Source organism: Canis lupus, chromosome 19, assembly GCF_048164855.1.
Source record: "Canis lupus baileyi chromosome 19, mCanLup2.hap1, whole genome shotgun sequence".
Taxonomy (NCBI): Eukaryota; Metazoa; Chordata; class Mammalia; order Carnivora; family Canidae; genus Canis; species Canis lupus.
This window is the reverse complement of record NC_132856.1, coordinates 573,842-594,950: the sequence shown is the minus strand read 5'-3', so window position 1 is coordinate 594,950 and position 21,109 is coordinate 573,842.

Sequence of the window (21,109 nt, the reverse complement as noted above, 5' to 3'; positions counted from 1 at the left end):
AGCAGGATGCGGGAGGGTTGTGCCCTGTCCTTAGCTCTCACAGGGAAGCATGCCTTGAAGCCAGCTCTCAACTAGCTGCATTCTTATGGCAGGGTGAAGGTAGCAGTATTCTGAGACAGGAGGTTCCCAGATTACCACTCTACTGCACCTGGAGATACCCTCCAGGTCTGCATTGTTAACTTGCGTCTCAGAGGCCTCTGGCAAACGTCTCCGGTGAAGACGTGGGAAACTCACTCTGCAGGCAGTGTGGAACTGTGAGGGTCTGAGGGTGAGCTCAACTCTCAGAAGTAAGATGTTTTTGGACAAGGCGTTCAACTACCTACTCACGTATGGAACTTAGTATGTAGCACCAGTCTACCCCAGGAATTACTAGGAAATCGCTTGATTGAGCTTGGAGGCACTCGTCTTGTGTGCCGGGAGATTCCAGTTACCTCTCCCAACACTTGCGTCAAGCAGCGAGCCTAGGCCTTTTGGAAGCGAAAGGTAGCGGCAGGCAGGATGTAGGGTTACAGGCCATGAGCTCAACTCTCAGAAGTGTGTATGCATGGGAGGCAAATGTCTGCTACCCACTCGGACATGGGAGTTGGAACCTAGCTACACTCCTATTGAAGAAGGATGTTGGAAATCGCTGTATTCAACTCAGATACACGGGAGTTCAGGCCCAATGCTTACACATGCTTTTCCCACAACCAATCCCAGCCACTAACATAAGGAGGTTAGCAGGTACGTCTACAGTCAGGCAGGATGCGGGAGGCTTCTGCCCTGTCCTCAGCTCTCACAGGGAAGCATGCCTAGAAGCCAGCTCTCAACTAGCTGCATTCTTATGACAGTGTGAAGGTAGCAGTATTCTGAGTAAGGAGGTTCCCAGATTACCACTCTACTGCACCTGGAGATACCGTCCAGGTCTGCATTGTTCACTTGCGTCTCAGAGGCCTCTGGCAAAAGTCTCTGGTGAAGACGTGGGAAACTCACTCTGCAGGCAGTGTGGAACTGTGAGGGACTGAGGGTGAGCTCAACTCTAAGCAGTAAGATGATTTTGGACAAGGCGTTCAGCTACCTTCTCACATATGGAACTTAGTATGTAGCACCAGTCTACCCCAGGAATTACTGGGAAATCGCTGGATTGAGCTTGGAGGCACTAGTCTTGTGTGCCGGGAGATTCCAGTTACCTCTCCCAACACTTCGGTGAAGCAGCGAGCCTAGGCCTTTTGGAAGCGAAAGGTAGCTGCAGGCTGGAGGTAGGGTTACAGGCCATAAGCTCAATTCTCAGAAGTGGGTATGCATGGGAGGCAGATGTCTGCTACCCACTCGGACATGCGAGTGGGAACCTAGCTACACTCTGATGAAGAAGGACTTTGGAAATCGCTGTATTCAACTCAGATACACGTGGGTTCAGGCACAACGATTCCACATGCTTTTCTCACAACCTTTCCCTGCCACTAACATGAGGACGTTAGCAGCTCCTTCTACAGTCAAGCAGGATGCGGGAGGGTTGTGCCCTGTCCTTAGCTCTCACAGGGAAGCATGCCTTGAAGCCAGCTGTCAACTAGCTGCATTCTTATGGCAGGGTGAAGGTAGCAGTATTCTGAGACAGGAGGTTCCCAGATTACCACTCTACTGCACCTGGAGATACCCTCCAGGTCTGCATTGTTAACTTGCGTCTCAGAGGCCTCTGGCAAACGTCTCTGGTGAAGACGTGCGAAACTCACTCTGCAGGCAGTGTGGAACTGTGAGGGACTGTGGGTGAGCTCAACTCTCAGAAGTAAGATGTTTTTGGACAAGGCGTTCAACTACCTACTCACGTATGGAACTTAGTATGTAGCACCAGTCTACCCAGGAATTACTAGGAAATCGCTTGATTGAGCTTGGAGGCACTCGTCTTGTGTGCCGGGAGATTCCAGTTACCTCTCCCAACACTTCGGTGAAGCAGCGAGCCTAGGCCTTTTGGAAGCGAAAGGTAGCTGCAGGCAGGAGGTAGGGTTACAGGCCATAAGCTCAACTCTCAGAAGTGGGTATGCATGGGAGGCAGATGTATGCTACGCACTCGGACATGCGAGTGGGAACCTAGCTACACTCTGATGAAGAAGGACTTTGGAAATCGCTGTATTCAACTCAGATACACGTGGGTTCAGGCACAACGATTCCACATGCTTTTCTCACAACCTTTCCCTGCCACTAACATGAGGACGTTAGTAGCTCCTTCTACTGTCAAGCAGGATGCGGGAGGGTTGTGCCCTGTCCTTAGCTCTCACAGGGAAGCATGCCTTGAAGCCAGCTGTCAACTAGCTGCATTCTTATGGCAGGGTGAAGGTAGCAGTATTCTGAGACAGGAGGTTCCCAGATTACCACTCTACTGCACCTGGAGATACCCTCCAGGTCTGCATTGTTAACTTGCGTCTCAGAGGCCTCTGGCAAACGTCTCCGGTGAAGACGTGGGAAACTCACTCTGCAGGCAGTGTGGAACTGTGAGGGACTGAGGGTGAGCTCAACTCTCAGAAGTAAGATGTTTTTGGACAAGGCGTTCAACTACCTACTCACGTATGGAACTTAGTATGTAGCACCAGTCTACCCCAGGAATTACTAGGAAATCGCTTGATTGAGCTTGGAGGCACTCGTCTTGTGTGCCGGGAGATTCCAGTTACCTCTCCCAACACTTGCGTCAAGCAGCGAGCCTAGGCCTTTTGGAAGCGAAAGGTAGCGGCAGGCAGGATGTAGGGTTACAGGCCATGAGCTCAACTCTCAGAAGTGTGTATGCATGGGAGGCAAATGTCTGCTACCCACTCGGACATGGGAGTTGGAACCTAGCTACACTCCTATTGAAGAAGGATGTTGGAAATCGCTGTATTCAACTCAGATACACGGGAGTTCAGGCCCAATGCTTACACATGCTTTTCCCACAACCAATCCCAGCCACTAACATAAGGAGGTTAGCAGGTACGTCTACAGTCAGGCAGGATGCGGGAGGCTTCTGCCCTGTCCTCAGCTCTCACAGGGAAGCATGCCTAGAAGCCAGCTCTCAACTAGCTGCATTCTTATGACAGTGTGAAGGTAGCAGTATTCTGAGTAAGGAGGTTCCCAGATTACCACTCTACTGCACCTGGAGATACCGTCCAGGTCTGCATTGTTAACTTGCGTCTCAGAGGCCTCTGGCAAACGTCTCTGGTGAAGACGTGGGAAACTCACTCTGCAGGCAGTGTGGAACTGTGAGGGACTGAGGGTGAGCTCAACTCTAAGCAGTAAGATGATTTTGGACAAGGCGTTCAGCTACCTTCTCACATATGGAACTTAGTATGTAGCACCAGTCTACCCATAGGAATTACTGGGAAATCGCTGGATTGAGCTTGGAGGCACTAGTCTTGTGTGCCGGGAGATTCCAGTTACCTCTCCCAACACTTCGGTGAAGCAGCGAGCCTAGGCCTTTTGGAAGCGAAAGGTAGCTGCAGGCTGGAGGTAGGGTTACAGGCCATAAGCTCAATTCTCAGAAGTGGGTATGCATGGGAGGCAGATGTCTGCTACCCACTCGGACATGCGAGTGGGAACCTAGCTACACTCTGATGAAGAAGGACTTTGGAAATCGCTGTATTCAACTCAGATACACGTGGGTTCAGGCACAACGATTCCACATGCTTTTCTCACAACCTTTCCCTGCCACTAACATGAGGACGTTAGCAGCTCCTTCTACAGTCAAGCAGGATGCGGGAGGGTTGTGCCCTGTCCTTAGCTCTCACAGGGAAGCATGCCTTGAAGCCAGCTGTCAACTAGCTGCATTCTTATGGCAGGGTGAAGGTAGCAGTATTCTGAGACAGGAGGTTCCCAGATTACCACTCTACTGCACCTGGAGATACCCTCCAGGTCTGCATTGTTAACTTGCGTCTCAGAGGCCTCTGGCAAACGTCTCTGGTGAAGACGTGCGAAACTCACTCTGCAGGCAGTGTGGAACTGTGAGGGACTGTGGGTGAGCTCAACTCTCAGAAGTAAGATGTTTTTGGACAAGGCGTTCAACTACCTACTCACGTATGGAACTTAGTATGTAGCACCAGTCTACCCAGGAATTACTAGGAAATCGCTTGATTGAGCTTGGAGGCACTCGTCTTGTGTGCCGGGAGATTCCAGTTACCTCTCCCAACACTTGCGTCAAGCAGCGAGCCTAGGCCTTTTGGAAGCGAAAGGTAGCTGCAGGCAGGAGGTAGGGTTACAGGCCATAAGCTCAACTCTCAGAAGTGGGTATGCATGGGAGGCAGATGTATGCTACCCACTCGGACATGCGAGTGGGAACCTAGCTACACTCTGATGAAGAAGGACTTTGGAAATCGCTGTATTCAACTCAGATACACGTGGGTTCAGGCACAACGATTCCACATACTTTTCTCACAACCTTTCCCTGCCACTAACATGAGGACGTTAGTAGCTCCTTCTACTGTCAAGCAGGATGCGGGAGGGTTGTGCCCTGTCCTTAGCTCTCACAGGGAAGCATGCCTTGAAGCCAGCTGTCAACTAGCTGCATTCTTATGGCAGGGTGAAGGTAGCAGTATTCTGAGACAGGAGGTTCCCAGATTACCACTCTACTGCACCTGGAGATACCCTCCAGGTCTGCATTGTTAACTTGCGTCTCAGAGGCCTCTGGCAAACGTCTCTGGTGAAGACGTGGGAAACTCACTCTGCAGGCAGTGTGGAACTGTGAGGGACTGAGGGTGAGCTCAACTCTCAGAAGTAAGATGTTTTTGGACAAGGCGTTCAACTACCTACTCACGTATGGAACTTAGTATGTAGCACCAGTCTACCCCAGGAATTACTAGGAAATCGCTTGATTGAGCTTGGAGGCACTCGTCTTGTGTGCCGGGAGATTCCAGTTACCTCTCCCAACACTTGCGTCAAGCAGCGAGCCTAGGCCTTTTGGAAGCGAAAGGTAGCGGCAGGCAGGATGTAGGGTTACAGGCCATGAGCTCAACTCTCAGAAGTGTGTATGCATGGGAGGCAAATGTCTGCTACCCACTCGGACATGGGAGTTGGAACCTAGCTACACTCCTATTGAAGAAGGATGTTGGAAATCGCTGTATTCAACTCAGATACACGGGAGTTCAGGCCCAATGCTTACACATGCTTTTCCCACAACCAATCCCAGCCACTAACATAAGGAGGTTAGCAGGTACGTCTACAGTCAGGCAGGATGCGGGAGGCTTCTGCCCTGTCCTCAGCTCTCACAGGGAAGCATGCCTAGAAGCCAGCTCTCAACTAGCTGCATTCTTATGACAGTGTGAAGGTAGCAGTATTCTGAGTAAGGAGGTTCCCAGATTGCCACTCTCCGGCACCTGGAGATACCGTCGAGGTCTGCATTGTTAACTTGCGTCTCAGAGGCCTCTGGCAAAAGTCTCTGGTGAAGACGTGGGAAACTCACTCTGCAGGCAGTGTGGAACTGTGAGGGACTGAGGGTGAGCTCAACTCTCAGCAGTAAGATGATTTTGGACAAGGCGTTCAGCTACCTTCTCACATATGGAACTTAGTATGTAGCACCAGTCTACCCCATGAATTACTGGGAAATCGCTGGATTGAGCTTGGAGGCACTAGTCTTGTGTGCCGGGAGATTCCAGTTACCTCTCCCAACACTTCGGTGAAGCAGCGAGCCTAGGCCTTTTGGAAGCGAAAGGTAGCTGCAGGCAGGAGGTAGGGTTACAGGCCATAAGCTCAATTCTCAGAAGTGGGTATGCATGGGAGGCAGATGTCTGCTACCCACTCGGACATGCGAGTGGGAACCTAGCTACACTCTGATGAAGAAGGACTTTGGAAATCGCTGTATTCAACTCAGATACACGTGGGTTCAGGCACAACGATTCCACATGCTTTTCTCACAACCTTTCCCTGCCACTAACATGAGGACGTTAGCAGCTCCTTCTACAGTCAAGCAGGATGCGGGAGGGTTGTGCCCTGTCCTTAGCTCTCACAGGGAAGCATGCCTTGAAGCCAGCTGTCAACTAGCTACATTCTTATGGCAGGGTGAAGGTAGCAGTATTCTGAGACAGGAGGTTCCCAGATTACCACTCTACTGCACCTGGAGATACCCTCCAGGTCTGCATTGTTAACTTGCGTCTCAGAGGCCTCTGGCAAACGTCTCTGGTGAAGACGTGCGAAACTCACTCTGCAGGCAGTGTGGAACTGTGAGGGACTGTGGGTGAGCTCAACTCTCAGAAGTAAGATGTTTTTGGACAAGGCGTTCAACTACCTACTCACGTATGGAACTTAGTATGTAGCACCAGTCTACCCAGGAATTACTAGGAAATCGCTTGATTGAGCTTGGAGGCACTCGTCTTGTGTGCCGGGAGATTCCAGTTACCTCTCCCAACACTTGCGTCAAGCAGCGAGCCTAGGCCTTTTGGAAGCGAAAGGTAGCTGCAGGCAGGAGGTAGGGTTACAGGCCATAAGCTCAACTCTCAGAAGTGGGTATGCATGGGAGGCAGATGTATGCTACCCACTCGGACATGCGAGTGGGAACCTAGCTACACTCTGATGAAGAAGGACTTTGGAAATCGCTGTATTCAACTCAGATACACGTGGGTTCAGGCACAACGATTCCACATGCTTTTCTCACAACCTTTCCCTGCCACTAACATGAGGACGTTAGCAGCTCCTTCTACTGTCAAGCAGGATGCGGGAGGGTTGTGCCCTGTCCTTAGCTCTCACAGGGAAGCATGCCTTGAAGCCAGCTGTCAACTAGCTGCATTCTTATGGCAGGGTGAAGGTAGCAGTATTCTGAGACAGGAGGTTCCCAGATTACCACTCTACTGCACCTGGAGATACCCTCCAGGTCTGCATTGTTAACTTGCGTCTCAGAGGCCTCTGGCAAAAGTCTCTGGTGAAGACGTGGGAAACTCACTCTGCAGGCAGTGTGGAACTGTGAGGGACTGAGGGTGAGCTCAACTCTCAGAAGTAAGATGTTTTTGGACAAGGCGTTCAACTACCTACTCACGTATGGAACTTAGTATGTAGCACCAGTCTACCCCAGGAATTACTAGGAAATCGCTTGATTGAGCTTGGAGGCACTAGTCTTGTGTGCCGGGAGATTCCAGTTACCTCTCCCAACACTTGCGTCAAGCAGCGAGCCTAGGCCTTTTGGAAGCGAAAGGTAGCGGCAGGCAGGATGTAGGGTTACAGGCCATGAGCTCAACTCTCAGAAGTGTGTATGCATGGGAGGCAAATGTCTGCTACCCACTCGGACATGGCAGTTGGAACCTAGCTACACTCCTATTGAAGAAGGATGTTGGAAATCGCTGTATTCAACTCAGATACACGGGAGTTCAGGCCCAATGCTTACACATGCTTTTCCACAACCTATCCCAGCCACTAACATAAGGAGGTTAGCAGGTACGTCTACAGTCAGGCAGGATGCGGGAGGGTTCTGCCCTGTCCTCAGCTCTCACAGGGAAGCATGCCTAGAAGCCAGCTCTCAACTAGCTGCATTCTTATGACAGTGTGAAGGTAGCAGTATTCTGAGTAAGGAGGTTCCCAGATTGCCACTCTCCGGCACCTGGAGATACCGTCGAGGTCTGCATTGTTAACTTGCGTCTCAGAGGCCTCTGGCAAACGTCTCTGGTGAAGACGTGCGAAACTCACTCTGCAGGCAGTGTGGAACTGTGAGGGACTGAGGGTGAGCTCAACTCTCAGCAGTAAGATGATTTTGGACAAGGCGTTCAGCTACCTTCTCACATATGGAACTTAGTATGTAGCACCAGTCTACCCCATGAATTACTGGGAAATCGCTGGATTGAGCTTGGAGGCACTAGTCTTGTGTGCCGGCAGATTCCAGTTACCTCTCCCAACACTTCGGTGAAGAAGCAAGCCTAGGCCTTTTGGAAGCGAAAGGTAGCTGCAGGCAGGATGTAGGGTTACAGGCCATAAGCTCAACTCTCAGAAGTGGGTATGCATGGGAAGCAGATGTATGCTACCCACTCGTACATGCGAGTGGGAACCTAGCTACACTCTGATGAAGAAGGACTTTGGAAATCGCTGTATTCAACTCAGATACACGTGGGTTCAGGCACAACGATTCCACATGCTTTTCTCACAACCTTTCCCTGCCACTAACATGAGGACGTTAGCAGCTCCTTCTACAGTCAAGCAGGATGCGGGAGGGTTGTGCCCTGTCCTTAGCTCTCACAGGGAAGCATACCTTGAAGCCAGCTGTCAACTAGCTGCATTCTTATGGCAGGGTGAAGGTAGCAGTATTCTGAGACAGGAGGTTCCCAGATTACCACTCTACTGCACCTGGAGATACCCTCCAGGTCTGCATTGTTAACTTGCGTCTCATAGCCTCTGGGAAACGTCTCTGGTGAAGACGTGCGAAACTCACTCTGCAGGCAGTGTGGAACTGTGAGGGACTGTGGGTGAGCTCAACTCTCAGAAGTAAGATGTTTTTGGACAAGGCGTTCAACTACCTACTCACGTATGGAACTTAGTATGTAGCACCAGTCTACCCAGGAATTACTAGGAAATCGCTTGATTGAGCTTGGAGGCACTCGTCTTGTGTGCCGGGAGATTCCAGTTACCTCTCCCAACACTTGCGTCAAGCAGCGAGCCTAGGCCTTTTGGAAGCGAAAGGTAGCTGCAGGCAGGAGGTAGGGTTACAGGCCATAAGCTCAATTCTCAGAAGTGGGTATGCATGGGAGGCAGATGTCTGCTACCCACTCGGACATGCGAGTGGGAACCTAGCTACACTCTGATGAAGAAGGACTTTGGAAATCGCTGTATTCAACTCAGATACACGTGGGTTCAGGCACAACGATTCCACATGCTTTTCTCACAACCTTTCCCTGCCTCTAACATGAGGACGTTAGCAGCTCCTTCTACAGTCAAGCAGGATGCGGGAGGGTTGTGCCCTGTCCTTAGCTCTCTCAGGGAAGCATGCCTTGAAGCCAGCTGTCCACTAGCTGCATTCTTATGGCAGGGTGAAGGTAGCAGTATTCTGAGACAGGAGTTTCCTAGATTACCACTCTACTGCACCTGGAGATACCCTCCAGGTCTGCATTGTTAACTTGCGTCTCAGAAGCCTCTGGCAAACGTCTCTGGTGAAGACGTGCGAAACTCACTCTGCAGGCAGTGTGGGACTGTGAGGGACTGTGGGTGAGCTCAACTCTCAGAAGTAAGATGTTTTTGGACAAGGCGTTCAACTACCTACTCACGTATGGAACTTAGTATGTAGCACCAGTCTACCCCAGGAATTACTAGGAAATCGCTTGATTGAGTTGGAGGCACTCGTCTTGTGTGCCGGGAGATTCCAGTTACCTCTCCCAACACTTGCGTCAAGCAGCGAGCCTAGGCCTTTTGGAAGCGTAAGGTAGCGGCATGCACGATGTAGGGTTACAGGCCATGAGCTCAACTCTCAGAACTGTGTATGCATGGGAGGCAGATGTCTGCTACCCACTCGGACATGGGAGTTGGAACCTAGCTACACTCCTATTGAAGAAGGATGTTGGAAATCGCTGTATTCAACTCAGATACACGGGAGTTCAGGCCCAATGCTTACACATGCTTTTCCACAACCTATCCCAGCCACTAACATAAGGAGGTTAGCAGGTACGTCTACAGTCAGGCAGGATGCGGGAGGCTTCTGCCCTGTCCTCAGCTCTCACAGGGAAGCATGCCTAGAAGCCAGCTCTCAACTAGCTGCATTCTTATGACAGTGTGAAGGTAGCAGTATTCTGAGTAAGGAGGTTCCCAGATTACCACTCTACTGCACCTGGAGATACCGTCCAGGTCTGCATTGTTAACTTGCGTCTCAGAGGCCTCTGGCAAAAGTCTCTGGTGAAGACGTGGGAAACTCACTCTGCAGGCAGTGTGGAACTGTGAGGGACTGAGGGTGAGCTCAACTCTCAGAAGTAAGATGATTTTGGACAAGGCGTTCAGCTACCTTCTCACATATGGAACTTAGTATGTAGCACAGGTCTACCCCAGGAATTACTGGGAAATCGCTGGATTGAGCTTGGAGGCACTCGTCTTGTGTGCCGGGAGATTCCAGTTACCTCTCCCAACACTTGCGTCAAGCAGCGAGCCTAGGCCTTTTGGAAACGAAAGGTAGCTGCAGGCAGGAGGTAGGGTTACAGGCCATAAGCTCAACTCTCAGAAGTGGGTATGCATGGGAGGCAGATGTATGCTACCCACTCGGACATGCGAGTGGGAACCTAGCTACACTCTGATGAAGAAGGACTTTGGAAATCGCTGTATTCAACTCAGATACACGTGGGTTCAGGCACAACGATTCCACATGCTTTTCTCACAACCTTTCCCTGCCACTAACATGAGGACGTTAGCAGCTCCTTCTACTGTCAAGCAGGATGCGGGAGGGTTGTGCCCTGTCCTTAGCTCTCACAGGGAAGCATGCCTTGAAGCCAGCTGTCAACTAGCTGCATTCTTATGGCAGGGTGAAGGTAGCAGTATTCTGAGACAGGAGGTTCCCAGATTACCACTCTACTGCACCTGGAGATACCCTCCAGGTCTGCATTGTTAACTTGCGTCTCAGAGGCCTCTGGCAAAAGTCTCTGGTGAAGACGTGGGAAACTCACTCTGCAGGCAGTGTGGAACTGTGAGGGACTGAGGGTGAGCTCAACTCTCAGAAGTAAGATGTTTTTGGACAAGGCGTTCAACTACCTACTCACGTATGGAACTTAGTATGTAGCACCAGTCTCCCCCAGGAATTACTAGGAAATCGCTTGATTGAGCTTGGAGGCACTCGTCTTGTGTGCCGGGAGATTCCAGTTACCTCTCCCAACACTTGCGTCAAGCAGCGAGCCTAGGCCTTTTGGAAGCGAAAGGTAGCGGCAGGCAGGATGTAGGGTTACAGGCCATGAGCTCAACTCTCAGAAGTGTGTATGCATGGGAGGCAGATGTCTGCTACCCACTCGGACATGGGAGTTGGAACCTAGCTACACTCCTATTGAAGAAGGATGTTGGAAATCGCTGTATTCAACTCAGATACACGGGAGTTCAGGCCCAATGCTTACACATGCTTTTCCACAACCTATCCCAGCCACTAACATATGGAAGTTAGCAGGTACGTCTACAGTCAGGCAGGATGCGGGAGGGTTCTGCCCTGTCCTCAGCTCTCACAGGGAAGCATGCCTAGAAGCCAGCTGTCAACTAGCTGCATTCTTATGACAGTGTGAAGGTAGCAGTATTCTGAGTAAGGAGGTTCCCAGATTGCCACTCTCCGGCACCTGTAGATACCGTCCAGGTCTGCATTGTTAACTTGCGTCTCAGAGGCCTCTGGCAAAAGTCTCTGGTGAAGACCTGGGAAACTCACTCTGCAGGCAGTGTGGAACTGTGAGGGACTGAGGGTGAGCTCAACCCTCAGCAGTAAGATGATTTTGGACAAGGCGTTCAGCTACCTTCTCACATATGGAACTTAGTATGTAGCACCAGTCTACCCCATGAATTACTAGGAAATCGCTGGATTGAGCTTGGAGGCACTACTCTTGTGTGCCGGGAGATTCCAGTTACCTCTCCCAACACTTCGGTGAAGAAGCGAGCCTAGGCCTTTTGGAAGCGAAAGGTAGCTGCAGGCAGGATGTAGGGTTACAGGCCATAAGCTCAACTCTCAGAAGTGGGTATGCATGGGAAGCAGATGTATGCTACCCACTCGTACATGCGAGTGGGAACCTAGCTACACTCTGATGAAGAAGGACTTTGGAAATCGCTGTATTCAACTCAGATACACGTGGGTTCAGGCACAACGATTCCACATGCTTTTCTCACAACATTTCCCTGCCACTAACATGAGGACGTTAGCAGCTCCTTCTACAGTCAAGCAGGATGCGGGAGGGTTGTGCCCTGTCCTTAGCTCTCACAGGGAAGCATGCCTTGAAGCCAGCTGTCAACTAGCTGCATTCTTATGGCAGGGTGAAGGTAGCAGTATTCTGAGACAGGAGGTTCCCAGATTACCACTCTACTGCACCTGGAGATACCCTCCAGGTCTGCATTGTTAACTTGAGTCTCAGAGGCCTCTGGCAAACGTCTCTGGTGAAGACGTGCGAAACTCACTCTGCAGGCAGTGTGGAACTGTGAGGGACTGAGGGTGAGCTCAACTCTCAGAAGTAAGATGATTTTGGACAAGGCGTTCAGCTACCTTCTCACATATGGAACTTAGTATGTAGCACCAGTCTACCCCAGGAATTACTGGGAAATCGCTGGATTGAGCTTGGAGGCACTAGTCTTGTGTACCGGGAGATTCCAGTTACCTCTCCCAACACTTGCGTCAAGCAGCGAGCCTAGGCCTTTTGGAAGCGAAAGGTAGCGGCAGGCAGGATGTAGGGTTACAGGCCATGAGCTCAACTCTCAGAAGTGTGTATGCATGGGAGGCAAATGTCTGCTACCCACTCGGACATGGGAGTTGGAACCTAGCTACACTCCTATTGAAGAAGGATGTTGGAAATCGCTGTATTCAACTCAGATGCACGGGAGTTCAGGCCCAATGCTTACACATACTTTTCCCACAACCAATCGAGCCACTAACATAAGGAGGTTAGCAGGTACGTCTACAGTCAGGCAGGATGCGGGAGGCTTCTGCCCTGTCCTCAGCTCTCACAGGGAAGCATGCCTAGAAGCCAGCTCTCAACTAGCTGCATTCTTATGGCAGGGTGAAGGTAGCAGTATTCTGAGACAGGAGGTTCCCAGATTACCACTCTCCGGCACCTGGAGATACCGTCCAGGTCTGCATTGTTAACTTGCGTCTCAGAGGCCTCTGGCAAAAGTCTCTGGTGAAGACGTGGGAAACTCACTCTGCAGGCAGTGTGGAACTGTGAGGGACTGAGGGTGAGCTCAACTCTAAGCAGTAAGATGATTTTGGACAAGGCGTTCAGCTACCTTCTCACATATGGAACTTAGTATGTAGCACCAGTCTACCCCAGGAATTACTGGGAAATCGCTGGATTGAGCTTGGAGGCACTAGTCTTGTGTGCCGGGAGATTCCAGTTACCTCTCCCAACACTTCGGTGAAGCAGCGAGCCTAGGCCTTTTGGAAGCGAAAGGTAGCTGCAGGCTGGAGGTAGGGTTACAGGCCATAAGCTCAATTCTCAGAAGTGGGTATGCATGGGAGGCAGATGTCTGCTACCCACTCGGACATGCGAGTGGGAACCTAGCTACACTCTGATGAAGAAGGACTTTGGAAATCGCTGTATTCAACTCAGATACACGTGGGTTCAGGCACAACGATTCCACATGCTTTTCTCACAACCTTTCCCTGCCACTAACATGAGGACGTTAGCAGCTCCTTCTACAGTCAAGCAGGATGCGGGAGGGTTGTGCCCTGTCCTTAGCTCTCACAAGGAAGCATGCCTTGAAGCCAGCTGTCAACTAGCTGCATTCTTATGGCAGGGTGAAGGTAGCAGTATTCTGAGACAGGAGGTTCCCAGATTACCACTCTACTGCACCTGGAGATACCCTCCAGGTCTGCATTGTTAACTTGCATCTCAGAGGCCTCTGGCAAACGTCTCTGGTGAAGACGTGCGAAACTCACTCTGCAGGCAGTGTGGAACTGTGAGGGACTGTGGGTGAGCTCAACTCTCAGAAGTAAGATGTTTTTGGACAAGGCGTTCAGCTACCTACTCACGTATGGAACTTAGTATGTAGCACAAGTCTACCCAGGAATTACTGGGAAATCGCTTGATTGAGCTTGGAGGCACTCGTCTTGTGTGCCGGGAGATTCCAGTTACCTCTCCCAACACTTGCGTCAAGCAGCGAGCCTAGGCCTTTTGGAAGCGAAAGGTAGCTGCAGGCAGGAGGTAGGGTTACAAGCCATAAGCTCAACTCTCAGAAGTGGGTATGCATGGGAGGGAGATGTATGCTACCCACTCGGACATGCGAGTGGGAACCTAGCTACACTCTGATGAAGAAGGACTTTGGAAATCGCTGTATTCAACTCAGATACACGTGGGTTTAGGCACAACGATTCCACATGCTTTTCTCACAACCTTTCCCTGCCACTAACATGAGGACGTTAGCAGCTCCTTCTACTGTCAAGCAGGATGCGGGAGGGTTGTGCCCTGTCCTTAGCTCTCACAGGGAAGCATGCCTTGAAGCCAGCTGTCAACTAGCTGCATTCTTATGGCAGGGTGAAGGTAGCAGTATTCTGAGACAGGAGGTTCCCAGATTACCACTCTACTGCACCTGGAGATACCCTCCAGGTCTGCATTGTTAACTTGCGTCTCAGAGGCCTCTGGCAAAAGTCTCTGGTGAAGACGTGGGAAACTCACTCTGCAGGCAGTGTGGAACTGTGAGGGACAGAGGGCGAGCTCAACTCTCAGAAGTAAGATGTTTTTGGACAAGGCGTTCAACTACCTACTCACGTATGGAACTTAGTATGTAGCACCAGTCTACCCCAGGAATTACTAGGAAATCGCTTGATTGAGCTTGGAGGCACTCGTCTTGTGTGCCGGGAGATTCCAGTTACCTCTCCCAACACTTGCGTCAAGCAGCGAGCCTAGGCCTTTTGGAAGCGAAAGGTAGCGGCAGGCAGGATGTAGGGTTACAGGCCATGAGCTCAACTCTCAGAAGTGTGTATGCATGGGAGGCAAATGTCTGCTACCCACTCGGACATGGGAGTTGGAACCTAGCTACACTCCTATTGAAGAAGGATGTTGGAAATCGCTGTATTCAACTCAGATACACGGGAGTTCAGGCCCAATGCTTACACATGCTTTTCCCACAACCAATCCCAGCCACTAACATAAGGAGGTTAGCAGGTACATCTACAGTCAGGCAGGATGCGGGAGGCTTCTGCCCTGTCCTCAGCTCTCACAGGGAAGCATGCCTAGAAGCCAGCTCTCAACTAGCTGCATTCTTATGACAGTGTGAAGGTAGCAGTATTCTGAGTAAGGAGGTTCCCAGATTACCACTCTACTGCACCTGGAGATACCGTCCAGGTCTGCATTGTTAACTTGCGTCTCAGAGGCCTCTGGCAAAAGTCTCTGGTGAAGACGTGGGAAACTCACTCTGCAGGCAGTGTGGAACTGTGAGGGAATGAGGGTGAGCTCAACTCTCAGAAGTAAGATGATTTTGGACAAGGCGTTCAGCTACCTTCTCACATATGGAACTTAGTATGTAGCACAGGTCTACCCCAGGAATTACTGGGAAATCGCTGGATTGAGCTTGGAGGCACTAGTCTTGTGTGCCGGGAGATTCCAGTTACCTCTCCCAACACTTCGGTGAAGCAGCGAGCCTAGGCCTTTTGGAAGCGAAAGGTAGCTGCAGGCTGGAGGTAGGGTTACAGGCCATAAGCTCAATTCTCAGAAGTGGGTATGCATGGGAGGCAGATGTCTGCTACCCACTCGGACATGCGAGTGGGAACCTAGCTACACTCTGATGAAGAAGGACTTTGGAAATCGCTGTATTCAACTCAGATACACGTGGGTTCAGGCACAACGATTCCACATGCTTTTCTCACAACCTTTCCCTGCCACTAACATGAGGACGTTAGCAGCTCCTTCTACAGTCAAGCAGGATGCGGGAGGGTTGTGCCCTGTCCTTAGCTCTCACAGGGAAGCATGCCTTGAAGCCAGCTGTCAACTAGCTGCATTCTTATGGCAGGGTGAAGGTAGCAGTATTCTGAGACAGGAGGTTCCCAGATTACCACTCTACTGCACCTGGAGATACCCTCCAGGTCTGCATTGTTAACTTGCGTCTCAGAGGCCTCTGGCAAACGTCTCTGGTGAAGACGTGCGAAACTCACTCTGCAGGCAGTGTGGAACTGTGAGGGACTGTGGGTGAGCTCAACTCTCAGAAGTAAGATGTTTTTGGACAAGGCGTTCAGCTACCTACTCACGTATGGAACTTAGTATGTCGCACCAGTCTACCCAGGAATTACTGGGAAATCGCTTGATTGATCTTGGAGGCACTCGTCTTGTGTGCCGGGAGATTCCAGTTACCTCTCCCAACACTTGCGTCAAGCAGCGAGCCTAGGCCTTTTGGAAGCGAAAGGTAGCTCCAGGCAGGAGGTAGGGTTACAGGCCATAAGCTCAACTCTCAGAAGTGGGTATGCATGGGAGGGAGATGTATGCTACCCACTCGGACATGCGAGTGGGAACCTAGCTACACTCTGATGAAGAAGGACTTTGGAAATCGCTGTATTCAACTCAGATACACGTGGGTTCAGGCACAACGATTCCACATGCTTTTCTCACAACCTTTCCCTGCCACTAACATGAGGACGTTAGCAGCTCCTTCTACAGTCAAGCAGGATGCGGGAGGGTTGTGCCCTGTCCTTAGCTCTCACAGGGAAGCATGCCTTGAAGCCAGCTGTCAACTAGCTGCATTCTTATGGCAGGGTGAAGGTAGCAGTATTCTGAGACAGGAGATTCCCAGATTACCACTCTACTGCACCTGGAGATACCCTCCAGGTCTGCATTGTTAACTTGCGTCTCAGAGGCCTCTGGCAAACGTCTCTGGTGAAGACGTGCGAAACTCACTCTGCAGGCAGTGTGGAACTGTGAGGGACTGTGGGTGAGCTCAACTCTCAGAAGTAAGATGTTTTTGGACAAGGCGTTCAGCTACCTACTCACGTATGGAACTTAGTATGTAGCACAAGTCTACCCAGGAATTACTGGGAAATCGCTTGATTGAGCTTGGAGGCACTCGTCTTGTGTGCCGGGAGATTCCAGTTACCTCTCCCAACACTTGCGTCAAGCAGCGAGCCTAGGCCTTTTGGAAGCGAAAGGTAGCTCCAGGCAGGAGGTAGGGTTACAGGCCATAAGCTCAACTCTCAGAAGTGGGTATGCATGGGAGGGAGATGTATGCTACCCACTCGGACATGCGAGTGGGAACCTAGCTACACTCTGATGAAGAAGGACTTTGGAAATCGCTGTATTCAACTCAGATACACGTGGGTTCAGGCACAACGATTCCACATGCTTTTCTCACAACCTTTCCCTGCCACTAACATGAGGACGTTAGCAGCTCCTTCTACTGTCAAGCAGGATGCGGGAGGGTTGTGCCCTGTCCTTAGCTCTCACAGGGAAGCATGCCTTGAAGCCAGCTGTCAACTAGCTGCATTCTTATGGCAGGGTGAAGGTAGCAGTATTCTGAGACAGGAGGTTCCCAGATTACCACTCTACTGCACCTGGAGATACCCTCCAGGTCTGCATTGTTAACTTGCGTCTCAGAGGCCTCTGGCAAAAGTCTCTGGTGAAGACGTGGGAAACTCACTCTGCAGGCAGTGTGGAACTGTGAGGGACACAGGGTGAGCTCAACTCTCAGAAGTAAGATGTTTTTGGACAAGGCGTTCAACTACCTACTCACGTATGGAACTTAGTATGTAGCACCAGTCTACCCCAGGAATTACTAGGAAATCGCTTGATTGAGCTTGGAGGCACTCGTCTTGTGTGCCGGGAGATTCCAGTTACCTCTCCCAACACTTGCGTCAAGCAGCGAGCCTAGGCCTTTTGGAAGCGAAAGGTAGCGGCAGGCAGGATGTAGGGTTACAGGCCATGAGCTCAACTCTCAGAAGTGTGTATGCATGGGAGGCAAATGTCTGCTACCCACTCGGACATGGGAGTTGGAACCTAGCTACACTCCTATTGAAGAAGGATGTTGGAAATCGCTGTATTCAACTCAGATACACGGGAGTTCAGGCCCAATGCTTACACATGCTTTTCCCACAACCAATCCCAGCCACTAACATAAGGAGGTTAGCAGGTACGTCTACAGTCAGGCAGGATGCGGGAGGCTTCTGCCCTGTCCTCAGCTCTCACAGGGAAGCATGCCTAGAAGCCAGCTCTCAACTAGCTGCATTCTTATGACAGTGTGAAGGTAGCAGTATTCTGAGTAAGGAGGTTCCCAGATTACCACTCTACTGCACCTGGAGATACCGTCCAGGTCTGCATTGTTAACTTGCGTCTCAGAGGCCTCTGGCAAAAGTCTCTGGTGAAGACGTGGGAAACTCACTCTGCAGGCAGTGTGGAACTGTGAGGGAATGAGGGTGAGCTCAACTCTCAGAAGTAAGATGATTTTGGACAAGGCGTTCAGCTACCTTCTCACATATGGAACTTAGTATGTAGCACAGGTCTACCCCAGGAATTACTGGGAAATCGCTGGATTGAGCTTGGAGGCACTAGTCTTGTGTGCCGGGAGATTCCAGTTACCTCTCCCAACACTTCGGTGAAGCAGCGAGCCTAGGCCTTTTGGAAGCGAAAGGTAGCTGCAGGCTGGAGGTAGGGTTACAGGCCATAAGCTCAATTCTCAGAAGTGGGTATGCATGGGAGGCAGATGTCTGCTACCCACTCGGACATGCGAGTGGGAACCTAGCTACACTCTGATGCAGAAGGACTTTGGAAATCGCTGTATTCAACTCAGATACACGTGGGTTCAGGCACAACGATTCCACATGCTTTTCTCACAACCTTTCCCTGCCACTAACATGAGGACGTTAGCAGCTCCTTCTACTGTCAAGCAGGATGCGGGAGGGTTGTGCCCTGTCCTTAGCTGTCACAGGGAAGCATGCCTTGAAGCCAGCTGTCAACTAGCTGCATTCTTATGGCAGGGTGAAGGTAGCAGTATTCGGAGACAGGAGGTTCCCAGATTACCACTCTACTGCACCTGGAGATACCCTCCAGGTCTGCATTGTTAACTTGCGTCTCAGAGGCCTCTGGCAAACGTCTCTGGTGAAGACGTGCGAAACTCACTCTGCAGGCAGTGTGGAACTGTGAGGGACTGTGGGTGAGCTCAACTCTCAGAAGTAAGATGTTTTTGGACAAGGCGTTCAGCTACCTACTCACGTATGGAACTTAGTATGTCGCACCAGTCTACCCAGGAATTACTGGGAAATCGCTTGATTGATCTTGGAGGCACTCGTCTTGTGTGCCGGGAGATTCCAGTTACCTCTCCCAACACTTGCGTCAAGCAGCGAGCCTAGGCCTTTTGGAAGCGAAAGGTAGCTCCAGGCAGGAGGTAGGGTTACAGGCCATAAGCTCAACTCTCAGAAGTGGGTATGCATGGGAGGGAGATGTATGCTACCCACTCGGACATGCGAGTGGGAACCTAGCTACACTCTGATGAAGAAGGACTTTGGAAATCGCTGTATTCAACTCAGATACACGTGGGTTCAGGCACAACGATTCCACATGCTTTTATCACAACCTTTCCCTGCCACTAACATGAGGACGTTAGCAGCTCCTTCTACAGTCAAGCAGGATGCGGGAGGGTTGTGCCCTGTCCTTAGCTCTCACAGGGAAGCATGCCTTGAAGCCAGCTGTCAACTAGCTGCATTCTTATGGCAGGGTGAAGGTAGCAGTATTCTGAGACAGGAGGTTCCCAGATTACCACTCTACTGCACCTGGAGATACCCTCCAGGTCTGCATTGTTAACTTGCGTCTCAGAGGCCTCTGGCAAAAGTCTCTGGTGAAGACGTGGGAAACTCACTCTGCAGGCAGTGTGGAACTGTGAGGGACAGAGGGTGAGCTCAACTCTCAGAAGTAAGATGTTTTTGGACAAGGCGTTCAACTACCTACTCACGTATGGAACTTAGTATGTAGCACCAGTCTACCCCAGGAATTACTAGGAAATCGCTTGATTGAGCTTGGAGGCACTCGTCTTGTGTGCCGGGAGATTCCAGTTACCTCTCCCAACACTTGCGTCAAGCAGCGAGCCTAGGCCTTTTGGAAGCGAAAGGTAGCGGCAGGCAGGATGTAGGGTTACAGGCCATGAGCTCAACTCTCAGAAGTGTGTATGCATGGGAGGCAAATGTCTGCTACCCACTCGGACATGGGAGTTGGAACCTAGCTACACTCCTATTGAAGAAGGATGTTGGAAATCGCTGTATTCAACTCAGATACACGGGAGTTCAGGCCCAATGCTTACACATGCTTTTCCCACAACCAATCCCAGCCACTAACATAAGGAGGTTAGCAGGTACGTCTACAGTCAGGCAGGATGCGGGAGGCTTCTGCCCTGTCCTCAGCTCTCACAGGGAAGCATGCCTAGAAGCCAGCTCTCAACTAGCTGCATTCTTATGACAGTGTGAAGGTAGCAGTATTCTGAGTAAGGAGGTTCCCAGATTACCACTCTACTGCACCTGGAGATACCGTCCAGGTCTGCATTGTTAACTTGCGTCTCAGAGGCCTCTGGCAAAAGTCTCTGGTGAAGACGTGGGAAACTCACTCTGCAGGCAGTGTGGAACTGTGAGGGAATGAGGGTGAGCTCAACTCTCAGAAGTAAGATGATTTTGGACAAGGCGTTCAGCTACCTTCTCACATATGGAACTTAGTATGTCGCACAGGTCTACCCCAGGAATTACTGGGAAATCGCTGGATTGAGCTTGGAGGCACTAGTCTTGTGTGCCGGGAGATTCCAGTTACCTCTCCCAACACTTCGGTGAAGCAGCGAGCCTAGGCCTTTTGGAAGCGAAAGGTAGCTGCAGGCTGGAGGTAGGGTTACAGGCCATAAGCTCAATTCTCAGAAGTGGGTATGCATGGGAGGCAGATGTCTGCTACCCACTCGGACATGCGAGTGGGAACCTAGCTACACTCTGATGAAGAAGGACTTTGGAAATCGCTGTATTCAACTCAGATACACGTGGGTTCAGGCACAACGATTCCACATGCTTTTCTCACAACCTTTCCCTGCCACTAACATGAGGACGTTAGCAGCTCCTTCTACAGTCAAGCAGGATGCGGGAGGGTTGTGCCCTGTCCTTAGCTCTCACAGGGAAGCATGCCTTGAAGCCAGCTGTCAACTAGCTGCATTCTTATGGCAGGGTGAAGGTAGCAGTATTCTGAGACAGGAGGTTCCCAGATTACCACTCTACTGCACCTGGAGATACCCTCCAGGTCTGCATTGTTAACTTGCGTCTCAGAGGCCTCTGGCAAACGTCTCTGGTGAAGACGTGCGAAACTCACTCTGCAGGCAGTGTGGAACTGTGAGGGACTGTGGGTGAGCTCAACTCTCAGAAGTAAGATGTTTTTGGACAAGGCGTTCAGCTACCTACTCACGTATGGAACTTAGTATGTCGCACCAGTCTACCCAGGAATTACTGGGAAATCGCTTGATTGAGCTTGGAGGCACTCGTCTTGTGTGCCGGGAGATTCCAGTTACCTCTCCCAACACATGCGTCAAGCAGCGAGCCTAGGCCTTTTGGAAG